At 40.0% G+C, this 22,471-nt stretch overlaps 1 pseudogene; it reads right to left on the bottom strand.

Moving 5' to 3' along the window:
• Nucleotides 1-20,659, bottom strand: part of LOC115069221 — a 37,938-nt pseudogene extending 17,279 nt beyond the window's left edge.
• Nucleotides 20,660-22,471: the final 1,812 nt, after the last annotated feature.

Below are 22,471 nucleotides of genomic sequence, written 5' to 3'. Positions count from 1 at the left end.
AAGCCCATGTGACCCCTGAAGAACAGATCCTCAAACGACCTTAAGAGTAAAAATAAACTGGTTTATCTGGGCAAACTGTATGGCCTTACATAGCCAAAAGGAAAGTATAAACATAAAGGGGCCAATATAATTTCATAAGAGTCCATATATATAGCTAAATGCTATATAACAAGCAACAATGCCAGACAGATGATACCTACTTTTGAATTGTTGGCCAGGGTGGCCAAAGGGATTCCCAGATAGTAACCCAGCATAGAACTGGGAAAATGAACAGCAGACCCCAATCTTATCCAAAAGAAAATTGACAACTGATTACTACTAGATGAGGGACAGCTCACCCTCCTAAAACAAAGACCTCTAGATAGGCTGACTAGATTCACCAGATGGACAAGTAGTGGGGAATGGCTGGGGGTACTGACAGCACAGCAGACAGTAGCAGGGATATCAGAGTATAAGGGCTCTAGTGGGGGGAAGGAGGCTATGGGAGGATGCTATCTGGGAAATGGTGTAAATATAAATAAATTTTCAAAAAAATTAAAAAAAAATTCTTCAAAGTATAAAAATTTGCTCCTTAACAATTGGTGGATGTGAAAAACATTACCATTGAAATCTACCTGATGACTTTATATCCACGCTCAGATGCCACGCTCAGAAAGTAACTGACTGTTACTAGTAATAATCAGATATATAGAGATTAGAAATCCTTCAACTGTAAACCTAAAAATTTACAGCCAGTTTTGAAGGAGATGCATCTTAGCTCAGGAAATTGTTATTGAATATGTCAATGCTGTTGTCATGAAAAAAAATAGCAGTGGGAAGGGAAGTAAGAGTCAGGCTTGGGGTGGAGGAAGACAAAGGGTGGGGGTGGGAGACTCGCCGCTGAATGCCATGTTGTATCTTAAAACTTATTTCATAAATATTTTACATATTTTTAAAAAAAGAAGAAAGAAATCCAGTCAGGCATATCACATTTAAATTTCAGAAAATCAACTGTAATTATATATAAATAAATATATATGAAACTTGAGCCTCATGCATGCAGTGTGCTAGGCAAATGCTCTACTACTGAGCTATATCCTCAACCTAAAGAGATCTTTTAAAAGGCTAATCTATAAAAAACAAAGAAAACCAACATCGAACTTCTTGCCAGAAGTCATGCAGGCAAGAGTAAATTTGAGACCCAGCCACTGTCCTGCCTCTAAGAACGCAGTGGCCTCTTCCTTAATCCTGGGGTCTCCCCACACCCCCCTACCCACCCACTTTTCTTCATTCACCTTCCATAGGTCTGTGTTTCTGGCAAGGAAAAGGAATTAAAGTATGTGTCTGCTCTGCAGAACTCACAACCCTTTGCTGATGTGAGGGTGAGGATCTGCTTCCTGCTGGCCCCAAAGATTCTACCCATAGACAAATTCAACAGGCAAATGGAAAGGCGACACTTTTCCCAGCCAAGACATCACTGCTAGCTATTATAAAAGAAACTGGTGCAGCCATTCGCATTTTCCTGCAATGGTACCATAAATGAGCCTCCAGAATATGGAGAAGCAATCAGCATACAGGGTGACCTGTTGGAGAATTTTTTCCAGTTCCTGGTAGAGACTGGACTAAACACCACCAGTCAAAGGTTTCTGGCTTTTCACTGCTTGTGGCTCACCAAAGTGTAAGTAAGGATTTGCTTGCGATTAGTAGAATTTGCTTCTACTTTTTGCCACAGTCTTGACACCTTGCAGCTTACAAAGCACAAACAGTTGGGACCTGTTTTTAGCGTGGATTGCTATAATTCCTTCAGGCAACAGACCAGGGATTCTTAAACATTTCCCACTTGTAACCCTTTTTTTCATCCAATAAACTCTTTCATAATCCTGAGTATATGATATTAAATATATATACAAAGTAAACGTTTACAGAAAACAAGTCATAAAGAAATTTCTTGGTTACACATATACCTTTACCACTTATTAAAGATAAAAACAAACTTGCATACTAAGTTGGATGTGCGTGTTTATTTTTATATGAAGAATTAAATTGTGGCTGAATAGTTGATACTGATGAAGTACGCAGCACATCTTCAGCATTTCTCAAAGCTCATTGGTATTTTGATTTTAGAATCATCAAGGCTGAGAATGTTGCTTTGGATAATTACAGAGTACAAAATGGCTGAAGTGTGTTTAGGACCATTTCAGAAATCATTGGAAACTATCATAATCATGGGCAAAAATTGATTTAATTATTTTATATAAAACTCAAGTCAGAACTCAAACAGCAAATTTTAAAGTCAAATGTTCTAAAACAATCCAATCCAAAGATGCACTAATTTGATGCTTCAGTGCTGAGGAATAACAGTAAAAAAACAGTAAAGTTTGCTGTCTTCAGTAATTAAACCACTCTATTTTCTATAAAAAGCAGAAGACTTTGTGTGCACAGAAAAAACACCGCAATTCATCATAGACAGCAGTCTGGACTCTGAGCTGAGGAGTGTCAGGCATCATACAGTGTGAAGGCACGCTCAGTGCAAAGTGGGTCCTGTGTTCAGAGCCACTGCCGCAGGGCAGCCTCAGGGTGCAACACGGTGAGTGCCAGCAGACATACCTTGGCTTCCCCACATACCTGATTTAGAATTGATTTGGGCCTTGCATGCTTGGTAAACTTCTGTTGCTGTTTTTGTCCCTACACTCAGAACAGCAACACGCAGTTTAAGGAGCTCTGAAACAGGTTGAAAGAGCCATGATGTCAAGAATGAAGGAAAGAGGGGAAGAAGGAACGAGTGAGGGGAGAGAGGTGGGAGGGAGGGAGGGAGGGAGGGAAAGAGAAAGAAAACAGGAACAAAATATGTAAATTATAGAGTGGAAAAAATCAAAACCAGAATTCTTCATCTATGAAGAGAAAATAAAAATTTTCAAATAAAATCTGATGCAATTTGTTGATAGGAGACCTGCCTTGAAGTTTCCACAGAAGAGGAAGATGACACACGCAGGAAACTCACATCTATATAAAGTGTCAGAAAACAAGTCCTCGTAAAATAAACATTTTTATTTTTATAGTTTTGATATAATGGATGCGTATTCAAAATAATAGCAGTAGGGTATCCAATAAGGTAAGCATGTATAAGAACATGTATGTGTCAGTAAAATGAATGACAGCAATAACTCAACAGGGAGGGGAGCTGGGTGCAGATCATTCTGGTTTATGAGGCACTGGCGCTATGTGGGAAGTGGAATGGTGTTAATGGCCAGTGGAGGTAGGTGGTTATAAACACATAGTGCAAAGGCCAGGATGATCACTAAGCCAACTACGAAAGAAGAGAAAATAGAATAATGTGAAACAGTTCAATAAAAGGAAGAAGGGCTGGAGAGATGGCTCAGCGGTTAAGAACACCAGTTGTTCTTGCAGAAGACCCGGGTTCGAATCCCAGCACCCACATGGCAGCTAACAACTGTCTGTAACTCCAGTTCCAGGGATCAGACGGGCTCTTCTGACCTTCGCGGGCATTGCACGACATGGGTGCACTCACATACATGCAGGCAATACACTCATACACATAAAATAAAAATATATTTTTTAAAATTTTTAAAAATTAAAAATAAAATAAAAGGAAGAAAATGGAAGAGAAACGAAAGAACAGAGAACAGGGCAACAGAGACACGAAGTCAGAGTGGACAGGCTGATGAGGAAGACGCAGTGACAAGAGAAATCGACTTGAAAGACAAATATAGATTAAAACAGGGTGGGGAGTGATACACCAGGCTGACACTCACCATGGGGAGTGAGTCACCAGGCTGACACCATGGGTAATGATACACCAGGCTGACACTCACTACGAGGAGTGAGTCACCAGGCTGACACTCACCACGGGGAGTGAGTCACCAGGCTGACACCATGGGGAATGATACACCAGGCTGACACTCGCCATGGGGAATGATACACCAGACTGACACTAACCAAGGGAAAATTGGAGCCTCTGTGTTGATTTTACTTCATTGTATTCTTTTTGTTTGAGTCAACATCTTGTTATGTAGCCCAGGATGGCTCTGAACTCTTGATCCCCCAACTCTGCCTCCCAAGTGCTGGGTTATAAGCATATATTACCATGTCTTTCTGTATTGGTTTTAAATAGAAAAGGCTTCCAAGCAAGGAAAATTAGTAGGGCTAAAGATGGCATTCCATAATGACAAAAGTCAGTTTCCCAAGAACTCAAACAATTCTTAATTATATGCAGCAAAGCATCAAGACCCACGAGGTGAGAAAGGACAGGCTCACAAAGAGAGACACTCTGGTCCACCCACAGAGAGACATAAGAATCCATTTTTGGCAACTGGTGATTTTAATAATCCTGTCTCAGAAATGACATATGAAGACGGAATAGCACAAACACTTGAAGATTAAACCACACAAGTGGATTTAAGAAGAATCTCAAGAGGAATATGAAAATGAAAGTATAATTTATAAACACATGTAGGTGAGAGTACTGCTTACAGGGGAGTTTAGAGCCCTGAATACATGTATCAAAGACAAAATCCACTATCCTAGCAACTTCCTGCTACTGTGATAAAACACTGACCAAAACCAACTTAGGGAGGAAAGGGTTTATTTTACCTTACATATCCAAGGTCACAGTTCATCACTGAAAGAAGTCATGGCAGGAACTCAAGGGCAGGAGCTGAACCACAGACCATGCTGCTTACTGGCTTGGTCCCTAGCCTGTGCTCAGTCTGCTTTCTTATACAACACAGGCCCACTTACCCAGGGTGGCACTGCCCACATCACTCAACAATCAGAAAAATGTCCCACAGACATGGCCACAGGCCCATCCAGTGGAGGAAACTCCTCAACTGAGGTGCCCTTCACCCAGGTGTGTCAAGTTGACACCTGAAGTTATCCAGCACATTCACCTTGTTCATTTTGTTTATGGTACTTATAACATTTAGTTATAAATATATACGAATGGTTTTTTTTGTTTTTGTTTTTTTTTAGGCAGGGTCTTATACAGCTCAAGCTGGCCTCAAATTCACTCTGTAGCCAAGGATGGCCTTGATCTCCTGATCCATCTGTCGCTCCATTCCAAGTGCTGGGATTATAGGTGTGGGTCATCAGACTTGGCTCACATTAGTTGTTCAATATCTATCTCCTTAAGTGTAGTCTAAGTGTTATGAGGGTGAGAACGCTGTTCAAAAAATTTCCCCTTCTTCCTCGCCCTCCCTCCCTCCTTCCCTCCATTTTTCTTCCTTCTCCCCTCTCCTCCCTGCATCCTTGTTTGTCTGTTTGAGACAGGTTTTGCTTGGAACTCACTATCTTTCTGCCCCTAGCTTTCTTAGTGTGGGGTTTATATGTCACCACACCCACTTAACGATGGTTTAAATGTGAAATGTAGGCTGGGCATGGTGGGGCACACCTTTAACAAAGGCATTCTGAAGGCAGGGACAGGCAAATCTCTGTGAGATCTAGACCAGATTAGTTTACATAGCAAGTTCCAGACCAGCTTCTGGTCCCATTCTCCCCTTCCTGGTGTGAGACCATGATAACTCTCCAACTGTCATGGACAGCTGCACCTGCTACCCTGCCTTCCTCTGTGCGTGGAAGGGATGTTCATCCTTCGGAAATCATGAGCCAAAATAACCTTTTTCTTCCTTAAGTTGTTTCTGTCAGGTATTTTGTTACAGTGATGAGGAAAGTGTTAACATTTAATATAGGTGACTATTTGTATGTTCTGTACGTGAGTGGTGGTCCTCAGTTCTGACGTCACTGAGAACTCCTTTAGACTCCTCCCACTACTTGATCAGAGAATCTTTAAAGCATGTGTCTGGACATTTTTGCTTTTTAAAGCTGATTTGCAGCCAGAGTTGAGAACCTGGTGTTTGGCTGTCTCAGTGCCTGGCTCAGAAAAGACAACAATCTGTAATGACTGGAATAAGTGTTAAAACCACTTATTGAGAGCTAGGGAAAGTCAGTGTAAAGAAAAAGATGGAATATTCCACAGACACAGAATGAGGAAAAATTGATTCTGAATCAGTCAAGAGAGATGAAAGAAAACATGCAGAAAAGAAGAGCTGGGTAGATGGTGAGCAGTTATGCAGGAATATGGGAGTGTTAGCACTGAGATGCTTAGAGGACCATTTGGGTGGGAGGCTGGGGCACAGCTGCAGGCATGGGTCTGGAGTCCACAGAAGGGACCACAGTTAGAAAATGAGCATCTTCTGAATAAAGATAAAAAAGGTGTGGAAGTGGATGCAGTCCCTGAAGGAGCAAATGTAGACCAAGTGAGGAACATGGGAAGGAGAAGGTGTTAGGAGTGTGGACATTTAAGAAGTGGGAGCGAGAAGCTCAGGAAGAGCAACCAGAAGAGCACACAGCCAGAGAGGAGGTGTGGGGCCTAGGGAGAAGGCAGCGTCAATGGAGAGGTCAGCCTGGAGGATGGACCGGGAGAAGGGCAAGCACGAGTGCCGGGAATCACCACTGGAGAGGCAGTCAGGTGACCGGTGACTCCTCCGAGCACAGAAGTCGCCCAGTTATTCACTGAACATGAAGCTGCAACGGGGCAGCAGAGGCTGTTTCCCTTTTACCGCGCTGTGCTTTTTAAAACCTTTGAAACAGATTCCCGTTCAAAGGATTTTCAGGCACATCTCCCTGGCTGCACAAGTCAGTGTTTTCCTGTAAAGGTCAGGTCCCTAGTTTCATTATCCCTGCAAGATTTGAAGTAAAGCTGCTCATTTCCTTGCTCAGATGGACTTTCTAGATCTGCTTCTTTGCCTAAGTCTTGTTAACACTGACCTTGGGCTCCTTCTTAATAAGTGGAGATAAGACCTTATACATTATAAGGCAGTGTATGATAATTAAATGACTCGTAGAAAGCACTGACATGAACACTTGGCTCACAGTAAACATCCCATAATGCTAATTTTACTATTATCTCTGTGTATGTCTAAAGTAGATGCTGCTGATTCCTCCTAGAATGGGTCATACTCCCAATGGGACAGTCCCTAGTGGGGCCCTCGGGGCGTTAAACCATCTTCCTTCACTGATGCTTCTTAGGATTGTCAGAAAAGGTCAATCAGAACATTAAGGTTCTCAGATATTCATATTTTTAATCTCCACACAAAAGTGTCCATGCATGGTCCTACTCTAATTTTCCCTCTTCTGGACATGGATGTTAAGTCCCTGCCCACACGTTTGTGTCCGACCTGGTGCTTTCCAGCCCGCCCTATCTCATCCATTCTGGTTTAGTGCACGCTTAGCTATGTTGTTGCCCACCTTTTCAAGCTTTCTCCCCTATGTGGCTCTTTGGGGAACTTGTACAGAGTCTGTCAATCTAAACGCCCTCTTCTAACTTCCACTTCCTTATTAACCCTGTAATTCTTTACTTCTCTTTTCACTGGCTGAAGTCACTGCCACCTTCAGCATACCAGTGAAGAGAAGTTTTAGTGCGGTGCATCGAAGACAGTGCTGTTCTAGCCTAGGTTAGCTCCTGCCTCCCTCCTCTTGAAAGTCAGCCTAACCATGGAAAACAAATATTCTTACTCAGACTTCCTTTCTGGTTCATGGCAATAGGACTAGTTTCCTGGCTCTGCTGAGTAGAAGGAGGGTTGTGGTGGTCTGAATGAGAAATGTCCCTCATAGGCTCATATATTTGGCCCCTTGGTGGTAGTGCAGTTTGGAGAGGTTATAGAACCTTTAGGAGGTTCAGACTTGATAGGAAGCACATCACTGCTGGGGGGGGGCACTTTGAGAGACTATGGCTGGTCCCACTTCCAGTCTCTCTGCTTCCTGTGCAGCTAAGATGTGAGCTCTCAGCTCTGTGCGCCTGTCGTCTCGCCTTTCCCGACATTATGGACAGCTAGTCCTCTGGGACCACAAATACTTTTGACGACCATCCAGTATGTCTTTTTGAGCCTTCCCCCCTTGGATGCTGAACTTGGACAGGGAAAGGAGCTTGCTCATAGGTGGGCTCCAACTCTTTCTTCCCCCTCTGAGTGAGGTTTCTACTCTGGCTAGTGTATCACAGTGCTTTGCAAACTATTCTGCCTCCCTTCTGCCATTAAATGCACTAATGTCTCAGATGGTGCCAAACATACCAGGACAGTTTCAATTTCACTGTTTGGAACATAAATGCACCTTTCTCTCACTAACATAAATATTTATTAATTAAAAGAAACAGTACGCTGGGCATGGTGGTGCACGTCTTGAATCCTAGCACTTGGGAGGCAGAGGCAGACTGGTCTCTGCAAGTTTGAGGTCAAGCCTGGTCTACATAGTGAGTTCCGGGTCAGCTGGGGCTACAGTAAGACTCTGTCTCAAAAAGACCAAAAACAAACAAACAAACAAACATTACTAGTTAATCCAAGAGTGAGGTATGTCAAGGAGACTTGTATTCTTATATTTTTCTTCTCAAAAATATAATAATAATAATAATAATAATTAACAGAACATGTAATGCTGAAACACATTTCTTGTTTCAGAGTTACAGCTGCTGCTTCAACACAGAAATAATAATTAAGCATATAACAATCACACATTTCTTTCTTTCTAAACGGTTCTTTCTGACTAAAAACTTTCCCCATAAAACCATGAACCCCTGCTCGTCTTCCTATTGAGAAGACCTTGTATTAGAAGTTCATTCTCACCCCACCCCACATGACAACTCTTGAGGTAACTGGTGACTAGTTCCCAACAGTGCAGAAAAGGCTAATGATGCTGGGTGTGCTGTCTAGTACCTACAGTCAAGCAAACAGGAACTTTAAGGATGGGATTTTCCCACTAACCAGGAGCATGCCCTTGAGACAGGTCCTTTACCTTCCCCTGAAAAACACATCATTAAAGGAAGGCATGTTTTGAAGATGGGTAAAACAGAGGTTGAATTTTAGGTTTACCCTGCCTACTTGTGTGACTTGGCTTAATATGGGGGTATATAGAATCTCTAAAGATGTTAGCTTCCCCTGTCTTTTCTTTATATATAAGATTTGCCCTTCAAAAAAATCTTTGAGCAAATACAGACACCACTTTCTAAAACATTAGAGACTTCAAAATAATTTTATTTTACAATTATTTTGCTAAATAGAGACAGTATTAAACTGATTTCTAATGACATTGTTATACCCATAGATTAAGGCATCTCTCAACTCTCACCAGAGAAGCCTCCTTACATAGAGATGGTGATTAACATAGAAAGCCACATGTATTTCCAGCAATCAGGAGACAGAGGCGGCAGGATCCATCTGCCAGCCAGGGATACACCCATTAAACAAACAACAATAACAAATGGGTTGATTATTCCCCTTTATGAGTCACCTACATCCAGGGAAGTAGGTAGAATTCTAATTTTAGAGTGTGATATTAAGACATAAACAGGACTTGATAGGTCTTAACATATATGACAGAATGCATGAAGTCCAGTGGTGGGGCTAGAAAGGGGTACAGGTAGGGAAGGGAGTCTAAATATGGTTAAAATGTATTGAATGAAATGAACAAAAATTCAATCAAAAAGAAAAAAAAATAAAGCAGGAAAAAAGGAAATTTGCCTTCAAAGCTCAGGGAAAACTCAATGATTTGAATATTCATGAAATAGTTGATAGGGATCGATTGTGATATATCTATATCTATATATCTCTATATATAGATATATTTGTAAATAAAAATAAAGGTAAATTAACTGAGTCCTTTTAATGATGTGATTTAAAGCTACTGAGGCTGAAAATAAAGCTCAGGGATAAAGCACTCAAGAAATCCTGGGTTCCATCTCCAGCACTGAAATAAGAATCTGCAAATGTTCATAAGTTTATACACACACACACACACACACACACACACACACCATATATAACAGAGGTATACTGCATATTGCTTCTTGGCTTTTTGGCTAAGATCAAGTATAAGACACACAGGGTAGAAGAGATGGCTCAATGGTTAAGAGCACTGGCTGTTCTTGCTGATGACCCAGGTTCAAATCCCAGCATCTACATGGAAGCTAACAATCGTCCATAGCTCCAGTTCCAGGGGATCCGACGCCCTCTTCTGTCCTCCATGAGCACTGCATGACACCAGTACACTTACACACATGCAGACAATACACTCACACACATAAAATAAAAAATAATAAGAATAAAGTATAAGACAGAAAAAATCTGATGAGTCTAAGGAAAACATATTTCTTTAATTGTTCAGTATTTATTTATTTATTTAGTTAGTTATTTTTGAGTGTCTCCCTAGTCCCAGGCCACCTGGAAGTCACAATGTGAACCAAGATGGCTTCAATCTCACAAAGATCTGCCTGCCTCTGCCTCTCAGGGGCTGGGATTAAAGGCATGTACTACCATGCCTGGTACAGTTTATTTGTATGTACATATCTGTGTTTGTGTTTCTATTTAATAATAAATGAAGAATAACTTGAATAAATTCAAAGGAAAAATAGCAACAGTAGCCAGTACCACTGTGTCTATAGGCTGATGCACGACAGGGACAGTCAGTATGTCTAGAATTAAGCAACAAAGATGAAGTAGGTATGTCTAATTTGGGTTTAGCTAGCTATATTCACATAGGTTTCATGGTTTCCAAAATGTACCTAAATCCCCACATTTCAGTAGCTCCCAGGAATCCTGTACCACTCAGCATGCAGTCTCAGCAACCCCCAGGGAGAAGGTGCTGGACAGCCGGTGCTCTGTGGTATGGCCCTGAAGGGTGTGCATTGCAGAGGAGAGGCAGAGTCTTAAACGTGCCAGGCCTGAAAGCATCTCTGTAGAAAACTGTCCCAAGGGCCACATGAATAAATATTAAGGACAAAACTTGGTCTCATCATTTCCTACACAAAATGAGAGATTTCACCTTTGAAAAGAGCACTTGATACAATACATCATGCAACCTTTTTAAAGGAATGAAAATTTAGATTAATGCTGCTGGAGAAGAGAATGAATAATTTTCTTGTCACTTCAGCAAGTGTAACAAAATTATTGTCAAAACACAGAGAACAAATATTGTAGAGCTGGATCAGGCAGTTAATAAAAGTATATTTTTAGATTATAAGTTATTGAACACTGTTGGACTTTTAATATTTCAAATGAAATTGAAATGATTTGCCATTAATAAAAATTTCTTCTTCCTTCCCCCTTCCTCCTCCATTTCCTCCTCTTCCTCCTTCTCTCCTTCCTTTTCCTCCTCCCCCATCTCCTCCTCCTCTTTCTCTTCCTTCTTTTAAGCAATGGCGTTTGAATCCAGTGCCTACATGTGGGGAATGAGGGCCTTCATGCTGAGCTAAATCCTAAGCAAAAATACATTCACTTGCATTTGAAATTTTGTTTACATTCCTCCTAAAAGTGCATTCCAAATTGTAGAAGCTGCAGATCTATAGGAGGAGTCCATCTTTACTCACAAAATGGAAAGGTTTATGGTATATTTTAGGAAAGAATCCACTTAATAATTTTAAGTGTTTCATGTTGAAATTAATATCATATTATATGTAATATACATATGAGTGAAACTAAGGCACTTTTCTACATGTCTCTTCAATTACACTGGTTTTACTTTTATCTGTAGTTTGTGTGGCAGTAAAATATCTATGGAGAGGAAAGTAGAGAAGGGACTATTTTTTCACCACTTCATTCTGTCTCCTTAACAAGATTTTCCAATGACTAATAATTGTCCTTTTCATGTACTTAAATAGAATAAAAGGCGTAACAGTAAAGAGGGAGGAGCTAAAATAAGAGTTAATGGTAAATTCATTCTTGTGCTGGCTCAATGCTTGGCCTTTCTGAAGAGATATTGCCAAAGGTAATGAACTGTGGGGAGGCTTTGTGATGTGAAATGTAGAAAAGAGGTGCAGAACAATGACCGGGCTTGAAGGCTTTCCTCTTGATCTGAACATCCAGAGGCTGGAGATCAGACCTTTATCTGGTGCAGAGTCATGTTGAAAAAATAAACCTACCAACTATCCAAAGAAAAAATAACTCAGCAGAAAGATAATTGCTGCTTCACGGAAACCTGTGACGATAGATATGTGGAGATAAATAAATTACTTTGAGTTATGCCATAAAGTTACCATCAATTCCTAAATTGTGTATGGCTTTCTTACCTTTTTACATAAAGGTGCCCACAAACTGATTGAGAATACTTCTGAAAATACTGTACTATCCCACTTTGGAATAGTTAGAATTCAGTGAACTGAGGCTCATTCTAGAAGGGTTTTAAAGCTTTCAAGCCCAAGGATTATTTGGATACTCAGAAACAGGGATCCAGCACCTTCCAGATGTGATTCATTTAGGTGACTCATAATTAGACCAACAACTCAGCTTTTCATTGTGACCAAGTTGTATGAGAATGGCTCAGCCACAGACCTTATTTAAGCTACTGTGCCCCGAAGAGCAAGCAATTTCATCTCCTAGTTCTTAAATCTTCTTCTTTTAGAAGAAGCTGCTGGAAAGGTCACCCTAAATAGCCCATGCTGGCCCATGCTCCTTCCAGAGAGGGGTCTTCTGTCAACTGAGTTAACACTGCTAAATTTTCCTTTGCGAAAACATTCATGCCAGTCCCAGGGAAGTTTGCAGAGGCAAGTACACAGTGTTCACATGAAACATAGAAAACGCCTTCTGATCTGGCTGTAGTGGCCAAAGCCTGTAATCCTAGCACTCAGGGAGGCCAGCCTGGGCTACGTAGTAAGATCCAGGACAACCTAGGCTATACAGTGAAACCTGGTCCTCCACCATCCAAAAGACGGCTATTACCTAAACCATACCTATATAAACCATACCTCTATAAACCATACCTATATAAACCATGCCTCTATAAACCATACCTATATAAACCATACCTCTATAAACCATACCTATATAAACCATGCCTATATAAACCTGTCTTACTGCCAAGACCTCTTCAACTCCTGTACAAGTTTGGCAAACTGAGTGACAGGTCATGAAAGACTCAGGACTCCGTAGTTGGGAGTGTGTCACGCAGAAAGCAGAAATACCAGGTGCAAAGAGTGATGGGGCGAATAACTGCAGTTTAGCAGCAGTGAACCCGAACAAACGGCATCAACACACTTCTGACTGCATGACTCATGTTCACTTCCTGGTTAAACACCTACTTTGCTCCCCAGATACTTCATGGATTCTTTATGCTCTTCAGCATCCTGAGAGCCCCTTCATCAACTCCATGACCACCCATATCTCTGCATCTCTATCCTCTATGCTTGACTCAGGTTCCCAGCAAACTTCTCCCCTCCTCCTAGGACGAGCTATTTACAATCCATCAGTTCTCACTAATAAGAACAGCTGAACAGTTGAAATCTGTCATTGATGAAAGTAATTTAATAGAAGGGAGGAAAACATCTTTAGCAGTAAAGTGTGATGAGGGTACAGAGCAATGGTGAGAAGTGGCTAAAAGTCTCCCCCTTTTTGGTGAAAGCAGGATTCCAAATGTCCAGACTACAACAAGCTGTAAGAAGTAATCTGCTTCATCCATATGTAAAGAAATCCTTTCGATGGAACTTTCTTGAATATGACGTCGGACTGTGATGGGATGATCATACTGAGAAGCAAGGGGAGAATAGACTGACTAGGCAGAGTTAGGCCAGAAAATGGAGCGTTTTCAATGTTTACACTGAAAAGAAAGGGTTTTAAAAATATATATTTTTATTTTTATTAAATCTTTGAAAACTCTATGATGCATACAGTGCATTTTGATTGTATCACCCACACTCTTCCCCACCTCCTCTCACATCCATCACACCTCCACCTCTTCCATCTTCACATCCTCATTTTTTTAATAACCCATCAAGTTCAGTTAGTGCTTCCCATGTGCTCATAGAGCATGGTTGACTGACTCTCCATCTCCCAGCAGCCCTCAACTCTCAAAAGCTCCTCTGCCAGGAATGGGAACTCGTGAGCCCCTACACCTCCGTGCTGGAATGTTGACTGGCTTGATCTTGTGCAGGTCTTGTGCAGGAAGCCACACCGCTCTGACTTCATGAGTGCAGTTACCTTGTCACGGCCAGGAGATACAGTCTTACCAGGCCTTTCCCAACCTGTGTCTCATAATCTTTCTGTCCCTCTTTCATGATGGTCCCTGAGCTTTGGGAGGAAGGGTGTGATCCAGATGTCCCACTTATGGCTGAACACACCATAAGCACTTGCTCTGCATTTTGGCCAGTTGTGAATGTCCCCAGTCATGACCATCAATTGTACAAATAAACATCTCTGATGAGGTCTGAGGTCCACAATAGTCTATGTGTACATAAGGATTCTGATCACATGGACAAGATCCTTCGGAGATTTACAAAATTCAAAAAGAAATGGAATAATGCTACTTAGGATTGATCTGATGGTAGTAGATACATTGGGCTAAAGCACAAAAGACTTAATTAGGAAACTGAATTCAGAGACTATTATCATTGCTCCAAATTCAGTCAATGGGCATGCAAGAGTTGACTTGAAACAGCGTGCTAAAATGAAACATGATGGGAAATGAAGAAAGCCAAATATGCACGGCATAAAAGTACAGAAAAGAGAGAAAAGGAATCATCAAGAATCTAAGAGGAACCAAGTAACATTGATGAAATAGGAAGAGGTTGCAATCTAAGGATCAACAGGCCTAAAAAATGTGTTCAGTCACTAACAGGCTCTCTTGAACACCACTTTTGAGCTTCCCCGGGAGGTGGGGTTTGGTCCTAAGGACACTGCCACATGAGAAGCCAGAGCAAAGACACATCCAAATGTATCCCATACACAAAGACACCTGGCACACACATACACACCCTGTTCACACGCAAAAATAATGGCAGGGCTCATGGGGAGACTGCTGTTCTTCTGTGGTCTCATCATCGTGAAATAAAATTGATAACTCATATTGAGTAACATACACGGAGCAAGTTTCCTAATGAGGATTGGGGAAATTTATAAATAACAGACTACCAGTTAATTATGAATATAGCAAATTTAATTTTTTTTTTTGGTCTTTTTTTGAGACAAGGTCTCCCTGTAGCTGCAGCTGGCCTGGATTCATTAATGGAGACCAGGCTGGCCTTGAACTCACAGAGATCTGCCTGCCTCTGCCTCCCAAGTGCTGGGATTAAAGGTGTGCACCACCAAGTGCCAGCTAGCAAATTTAATTTTTAATTAAGATACATTCCTTCCTTATATATATTTGATTTGATATGATTCTGTGAAAAAAGTACCTGAAAATATTTTATTTTTCTCAAAAATTAAAGTATATCAAATTATGGCTTGTTAATATGAGTCACAGTCCAGGGTCTCTTGGAAAAATTGAAAATAAGTAATAATGATTCCTTTTTGTATCCATATGAAAACTTTAGTACATACAGAAGGAAAATGTAAATGACATGAAAATTATTTCCATAAAAATTTTAACTTTAATTTAAATATATATTAACTATCAAGTGTCACAAAAATATGTATAGCTATACTGAGTTACTGATATACATCCTTTCCTATGATATTAGCATAAAAAAGAGGTAGCATTTCATTAATCAGGTAACTAATACTATAGATAAGTCTACATAAAAAATATTTGTTTCAAGGAATTGTATTTTATAATTTGGATCTTGAATTTTATACTTATGTCCGTCACTTTGCTGATCCTCTAAGACCCTGACAGAGTCTGGCAGCTTTGGAGAGGCACCATCCTTCAGTGACTCCCACAGGCCAGTGCGTACATCGACCAGTAGGTGGAGACAACATAATTTATCACCCAAGAACAAGGGCAAAGGAAGGAAAGTCAGTTTGGAATAAAACACATCTGCAAATGAGATTTTCTTCAAAGGAAATATGCCCTGTATGTGTTAGATTTAGTTTGACTGCTTACTGAATCAAAATAAATAACTTTATTAAATAATCAATCTTTGCAGAAAGATGAATTTACAAATGGAGGTACTGCTTGCATTTTACTTTATTCAAATCAACTAAAATTAGCTTTCCTTTAAAAAATTTTACAGGGACAATTTTTTTGATGTATTCATTTAATAAGGGCGTTACACACAATCCTGTTTTACAGGTGGTGGGTTGCATAACAAATAGTACTTTCTGGGAAATATAATTGACTAATCCTATTAGGTCTGTAGCAACAAATTAACCTTATTACTACTAGAGTAAATGGTGATTGATTATTTATGCAAATAAGTTACCATGTTAAGCTTTCTGATTGAAATAAACATATAAAAAGGTGCTTTAATATGACTTGAACTTTGTAATTAATAAAACCCTGAGGGGTCTTTTAATTCACTCATTGTAATATTGCTTATGTAACTCCTATTAGCAGAAACATGTTTGCTAGAGTAAAGATGAGATAATTAATATCAATGAAAATTAGTAATAGCCTCTGGAACCATTTTAATATATCCATTGGATTTGTGCTAAAATAGGCTTAAAACTGAAGTTGAACTTTTGTTATCAATATATCAATATGCCAGTATGATCATTCTAAATTACTAATGCATTAAAGAGCACTTCATTTTAACCATTACCAAAGTGTGAATTAGCACAATTTGGCCATGCAAAATTCTTCACTATTTTTAAAGCATTATTTGTCTGGTCAATGTTTTATATCTACTAACTGAGGTTAAGCTATATTAGAACTATGAAAATTTAATGTAAGAGTATGGTACAAACCATATTAGTAATATCATTCTTATATTATTGAAACCTCAACAAAAAACATGTTCTTTGCCAAAAATGTAAGAGGCATTTCTTTCCAGCAGGTTAAAAGCTTTCCGTAGCCTGATATACTTCTTATAAAAATTATTTACACTTGAATATTCATTTGGTGAACTTTAATGTATAAGCAGAAACTGATCATTCAAGCAAGTCTTCTGCAATTGAAACTCCTGAAGTGATGAGGTTAATCTAAACAACTGACCAAGTAATATTTTTAAATTCATAGTCTAGGAAAGTTCATCTAGAAAACAACTAAGGAATGTTTATAATCCAAAGCTCAGTTTCCAGCCAACAGCCAAGTCCTGATGGCAGACTGAGTGACAACACTCACATGGGACTGAGTGTCTTCTGTCTGTTAGTTCAGGAAAAGTACTTCAGTTTCTTTATTAAAATAGAACAACACAGTACATGGACTAGCAAAGTCACAAATCAAAATTGTTGTTAATTTCAGTTAGCAATTTTCTCCTATTAAAAAAATCATTAAGATTAGCCTGAAATTAAGCTGAGTTCTTGGTGCCTAAAGTCTATTTAGTGCAGTACCAACAGAGGGTAGCACTCAAAAATATGCTATTTGTAATAATCGATTAAGAGTCATATCCACTCTGTTAAATCTTATTAGGCTTCAAATTCAACCTTTATTTCATGATGAAAAATACTAGATTAAAATGAAGCAAAGTGCACTGGGTATGGTGGTGTGCCCTTTAGTCCCAGCACTGAGGAGGCAGAGGCTGGTGGATCTCTGTGGGACTGAGGCCAGTCTGATCTATATAGCATGTTCCAGGCCAGGTAGGGAGACCCTGTCTCAAAAACCAAAGAAAGAAAGAAACAAAACAAAAAACAAACCAAAACCAAAACCAAACCAAACCAAACAAAAACTAAAACTAAAACAAAGCAAAGCAAAGCAGAGGGGGGCCGTGAGCTGCCTGGTATTATCCAGCAAGTACAACTCATCTCTTGAATCAAATGAACTGATTGGCCAATAAGACAGTATCACTCTCCTATTTCATCACCAAGAAGTTTACCTCGGGGAACAAAGTTTCTCCTGACTCCAAAGGCTATCCTTTCTTCTCTCAGTACTGAGTTAAATATTAATGTCACCATACCAAGTATACAACTTGCCAATAAAACCTCTGACATTTTTAGAACATTCTTCTCCAAGGGAGGATCTGAGAATATAACTTCACGTGTAATGTAGAATGTGGGTGGGAAATAAAAGAAAGGAACTGAGGCCGGGTGTGATGGGGCACGCCTTTAATCCCAGCACTCAGGAGGCAGAGGTAGGAGGATCTTTGTGAGATCTAGGCCAGCCTGGTTTACATAAGCAAGTTCTAGGTCAGCTGGGGCTACATAGTGAAAGCCTGTCTCAAAGAACCAAAAAAAGAAAGAGAGAGAAGAGAAGAGAGGAGGGGAGGGGAGGGGAGGGGAGGGGAGAGGAGAAAATGAGTATGTTCACTTGGTTGGACTAATCCAAAAAAGCAAACGTGAGAACATTCATTTAATTGTTGACAAGTCAAATTCCAATACTACAGTGGCTCCTTTACTGAATGTCCTATATGGGTCTGGCACTGTTTAAATACATCATCTTCAGTATTCATTCAAGGTGGGCTGCACAGTATAGTGCAACGGCTCAGAGAACTGTGAATCATCTAATGCCTCACTCTAAATGACAGAGCTGGGATTTCAGCTCAGCTGTCTGCCAACAATTCCCGTGTTCTTTGTAGTGTGCCTACTGCCTCAGAAATGCCCAGTTCACAGGATGCCAACAAGTGCTAAAGACAGTGATCTCTAATGCTCACATATGTTGATATTAACCATCAGCCTGCATGGTATACACAGGAACAGAAGACTAGAGCACACTCAACTTTTATTTAATTGATACAGGCATATCTAAAACAATAGCAAGATTATTTGAAAATTTATTGAAGTCTAATTCAAATTTCCTGGTCAGATGTGGAAAATTATTTACCAAACCAGGTGCTTTATCATAAAACTGTAATGAAATCAACCTAGCTACAGATAGGCTGCATACAAAGTCTTTCTGGTAGACACACGATATGCTCTCCGTGGGTATTTCCTATTAAATTATTTTTATTACTAAACCAACTAAATCCTTACAGATTTTCTTTTTCATTTATTTTTATTTTTGTGTGACCTGGGATTCAAATCCAGGGACTCAAACATGCTAGGCAAGCATTCTAACAGTGAGCTACTTTCTAGTACCTTACAGGCTTCATAAATTATTCCAGTATACATTCAAATCTTAATACCCTTGGATTAAACATAATGCACAAATATTCCAGCTAAGTCTCATTCCACTGTTTTTTCTTTCTTTCTTCCTCCACTACTTCTTCTAGTTCACGACTTACCATGGATAGAAACATTACAGTCAGAATTCAGAGGAAGAAAGCTTCAAAGTCGTATAAAAATGATGGGCATTAACAAAATTAACTGCATTTTAAGGAATACATTATTATCAGGATCAAAGAATTTGTAATATTAATAGTCTTAAATAAAAATTGAAATTACTAATAAGTTGAGAAAACAATCTGCTAAAAGGAAATCTTTTTTATATTTATTATTATTATTATTACTTTATGTGTAAGAGTGTTGCCTGCATGTCTGTAAGTGCACCCATGTCATGCACTGCAATGCCTACAGAGGTCAGAAGATAGTACTTGACATTCGATGTTCTGGAACTGGAGCTGAGGACGGCGGTTAGCCACCATGTGGGTGCTGGGAATTGAACCTGGGTCCTCTGCAAGAGCAGCCAGTCTTAACTGCTGAGCCATTGCTCCAGCCCTGCTAAAAGGAATTTTTAATTTGGAATTCTATATAAAACAGAATCCATCACTCATACAACTAAATTTTTGGCATTGCTATGGGTTTCATAATAAAAGTAAAAAATAAAAGTAAAAATATTTTGCCTATTGATTTTAAAATTATTTTTAAATACTTTATTACATTTATTCATTGTGTGTGTGTGCACCTATGCACACCTGGGCACACATGCTACCATGTGCGTGTGGAGGTCGGAGGTCCTGCTGACCTGTGTTTATGGCCATTGAATTCTTCCAGGGATGACTTTCGCTCTGGAGTCACTCTCCTCCTCTTACCCTTGCACTCACCCGACAACACCTGGATGTGTTGCCCAGAGCTGTACATTAGACCTGAAGGCTTATGAGAAAAATTTAAAAAACTTGGAAACTTGTAGAGTGGCTAGAATTTAGGTAACGAAAACACAGCTCAGTCCGTAAATTCATGCATTAAAGTTTTTTAAGGTTTCTTTATTCACTTCTTTATGTGTCTGGTCAGTCTCCTCTTTCCACTATGTGGGTCCCAGGTACTGAACTCAAGCAGTGAGGCTTGCCAGCAAGCACCTTTACCAACTGAGCCATCTTGCCAGCCCAATTCATGAATTTTTAATCATATTTTTGTAGGCAAAATATCCTACATGCAGTGCATTCTTTTTCAACAAGCACAGCAAAATCTGAGCAAGTATAAGAATAAATTTCTAAGTATTTCAAATCCATACTTATCTCTCTACATCAAGTTGTAATTACTGAAGCAAGTTTGTTGAAACGTTTTACCTGAAACGTCCATCCAAATTTTGCAAGGGAAGGAGAATGGGTTTAATCTCAACATTTATTCAATTAAAAGAGAAAACAGGAGAGCCAGCTCAGCTTCATCACGTGCTAGTGCTTGGTCAATTCACAACAGGCCACTTGGAATGAGTTCGGAGCCCTTCACTCTACACAATGGCTGTGGGTCATCCCACTGCTGACTTGGGCCTTTCTGCCCGCCACTGCCTCTATGAGGCTGTCACTGGCCCATCACGGTGCCTGTCCGCAGCTCCATAGAAGCACCAAATTGAACTCTGAGCAGTGCCTTTGTGGTATCTTCTCAACAAGTCATGTCCTATTCAGCCTGCTAGTTTATCTCTGTCAGGCTACGACCCAAGTGGCTTACGAAGCTGTCAGAGGGGGAAGACCAACCTGCTTTGTGCTGACCAGATAATGCATCTTTCGCGCCTGCTTCTCTCGCTGTCTCTCTTCCTGTTCCAGGCTAGCCTTCCTCTCTTCTCTTTCTTTCTTCTGTGCAAACTCGTCCAGTGCCTCCCTGCATCAAAACATCTGCAGTTACTTACTGTACCTGTGGACACTCTAACTCTTTCAGTGATAATAAAATTGTTTTCAGGGCGATGATCACCTTCCTGCATCACAATCAGCCGGTCAACCTTTCTTACCTGCGTACTCTGCAGGACTCTTTGCAGTCCTCAGACAGCATGTAAGTGGCTTGGCCCTGATGGAGTTTTTAAAATCAAATGACTACGTCGTAATTAATACAGTAGTAGAGGAAGCTCTAAAATCAAATATAAAGTAAGTGGCTCTCTACATCATCAGTTTCTGGAATCAAAGATGAGTTATTTAGACATACTTAATATCCCAGCAAAGCAGCTGAGCTCTAAGTTTTGGTTTGTATTGACAAATATCTACTTATCTGATAACTTTAACAATAAAGGCTTTTTTGTTTTGTTTTGTTTTGTTTTTTGCTTAATTGGTTCCACATTTAGTATTATGCCTGCATGTAGGTAAGTGCACCTGTGTCGTGCAATGCCTGTGGAGGACAGAAGAGGCTGTCGGGTCCCCTGGAACTAGAGTTACAGACAGTTATTGGCTGCCATGTGGGTGCTGGGATTCGAACCCTGGTCTTCTGCAAGAACAACCTGTGTTCTTAACAGCTGAGCCATCTCTCCAGCCCCCCTAGGCAACACTCTTATGAGGTGATTTGATCCTAGAGCCTTTCCCCTTATAAAGGATTAGTTCTTATGAAAAAAATAATCATTTATGTATATGTCTAAGAAACTTAAACAAAAGTAGGCTTTTATCTATACCATGGGAAAACACCTGCCAAATAGGATGTGATATTAGCAAATACAGAATAAATAAACCTTTTCTTCTCTTTGGACAAATCTATCACTCACGTTACAGCAATGTTTTTACATTACTGTTCTAATAAAAAAACAAACAGATATGTAACTCAGTGCCCAGTACGTAAGTAAACTGTCAAAGGCATTATCTTGGCATTCTCTTCAACCAGGTTACAAAAGCAGAGGGAGGGCGCCACGTCGGAGGCTCTGCTCTACTCCAAGGGCTGCTAAGCTCCTGCTGCGCCCTCCCGTCACAGGCTACCATTCTCAAGGTGACTCATGAAACACTGGCGTTGAAAAATCACCGTGTGATGTGACTGTGGCAGAGCAAACTTTTTCGACGTAAAATATTACTTGGAGTGGTGTGGCCTCTTTTGCCACCTTCCCTTAGAAATCACTTATTAATATGAAAAAAGGAGGCAGAAAATTGTGTGTGCTCCTTTATGCATGGTATTTGGGGGGGGTGTCTGCACCCGTCGGCTGAGCTAGCTGCACATAAGGACTGTGTTGGCAAGCTGGTACAATGACCTCTGTGACCTGTGTCTCAAGGCTATCATTAATCGCTAAGTAACCTGGTAAAGCCAAACAAATTTGTTTCCACTGAAAGCATCTCTATCTGTGTCTGTGAATTGTTCTGCACCAAACAAACCTCATTAACTGTGTCCATTTTTTGACAAAGAACAGGAGTTAGAGGAATGGGTAACCTTTCTTTGTCCTTAAGGTACAAATTTCTAGGCAGTTACATAGAAGCAAATGAGAAGTTTTACAGGAAAAATAACAATCAAGTTACATAAAATAAGTGCATTATAAATTTTAGTCTTTACTTTTGTTATATCAAAAATATTTATGTGAAAAATAATCCCTATAATTCCCCTTATAAGCCTTTGAGATAATTTAGAAGAGC

Source organism: Nannospalax galili, unplaced genomic scaffold (genome assembly GCF_000622305.1).
Source record: "Nannospalax galili isolate Female #2095 unplaced genomic scaffold, S.galili_v1.0 scaffold2232, whole genome shotgun sequence".
Lineage (NCBI taxonomy): Eukaryota > Metazoa > Chordata > Mammalia > Rodentia > Spalacidae > Nannospalax > Nannospalax galili.
Note: the sequence above shows the minus strand (reverse complement) of the source record. Positions and strands in the feature narration are given on the sequence as shown.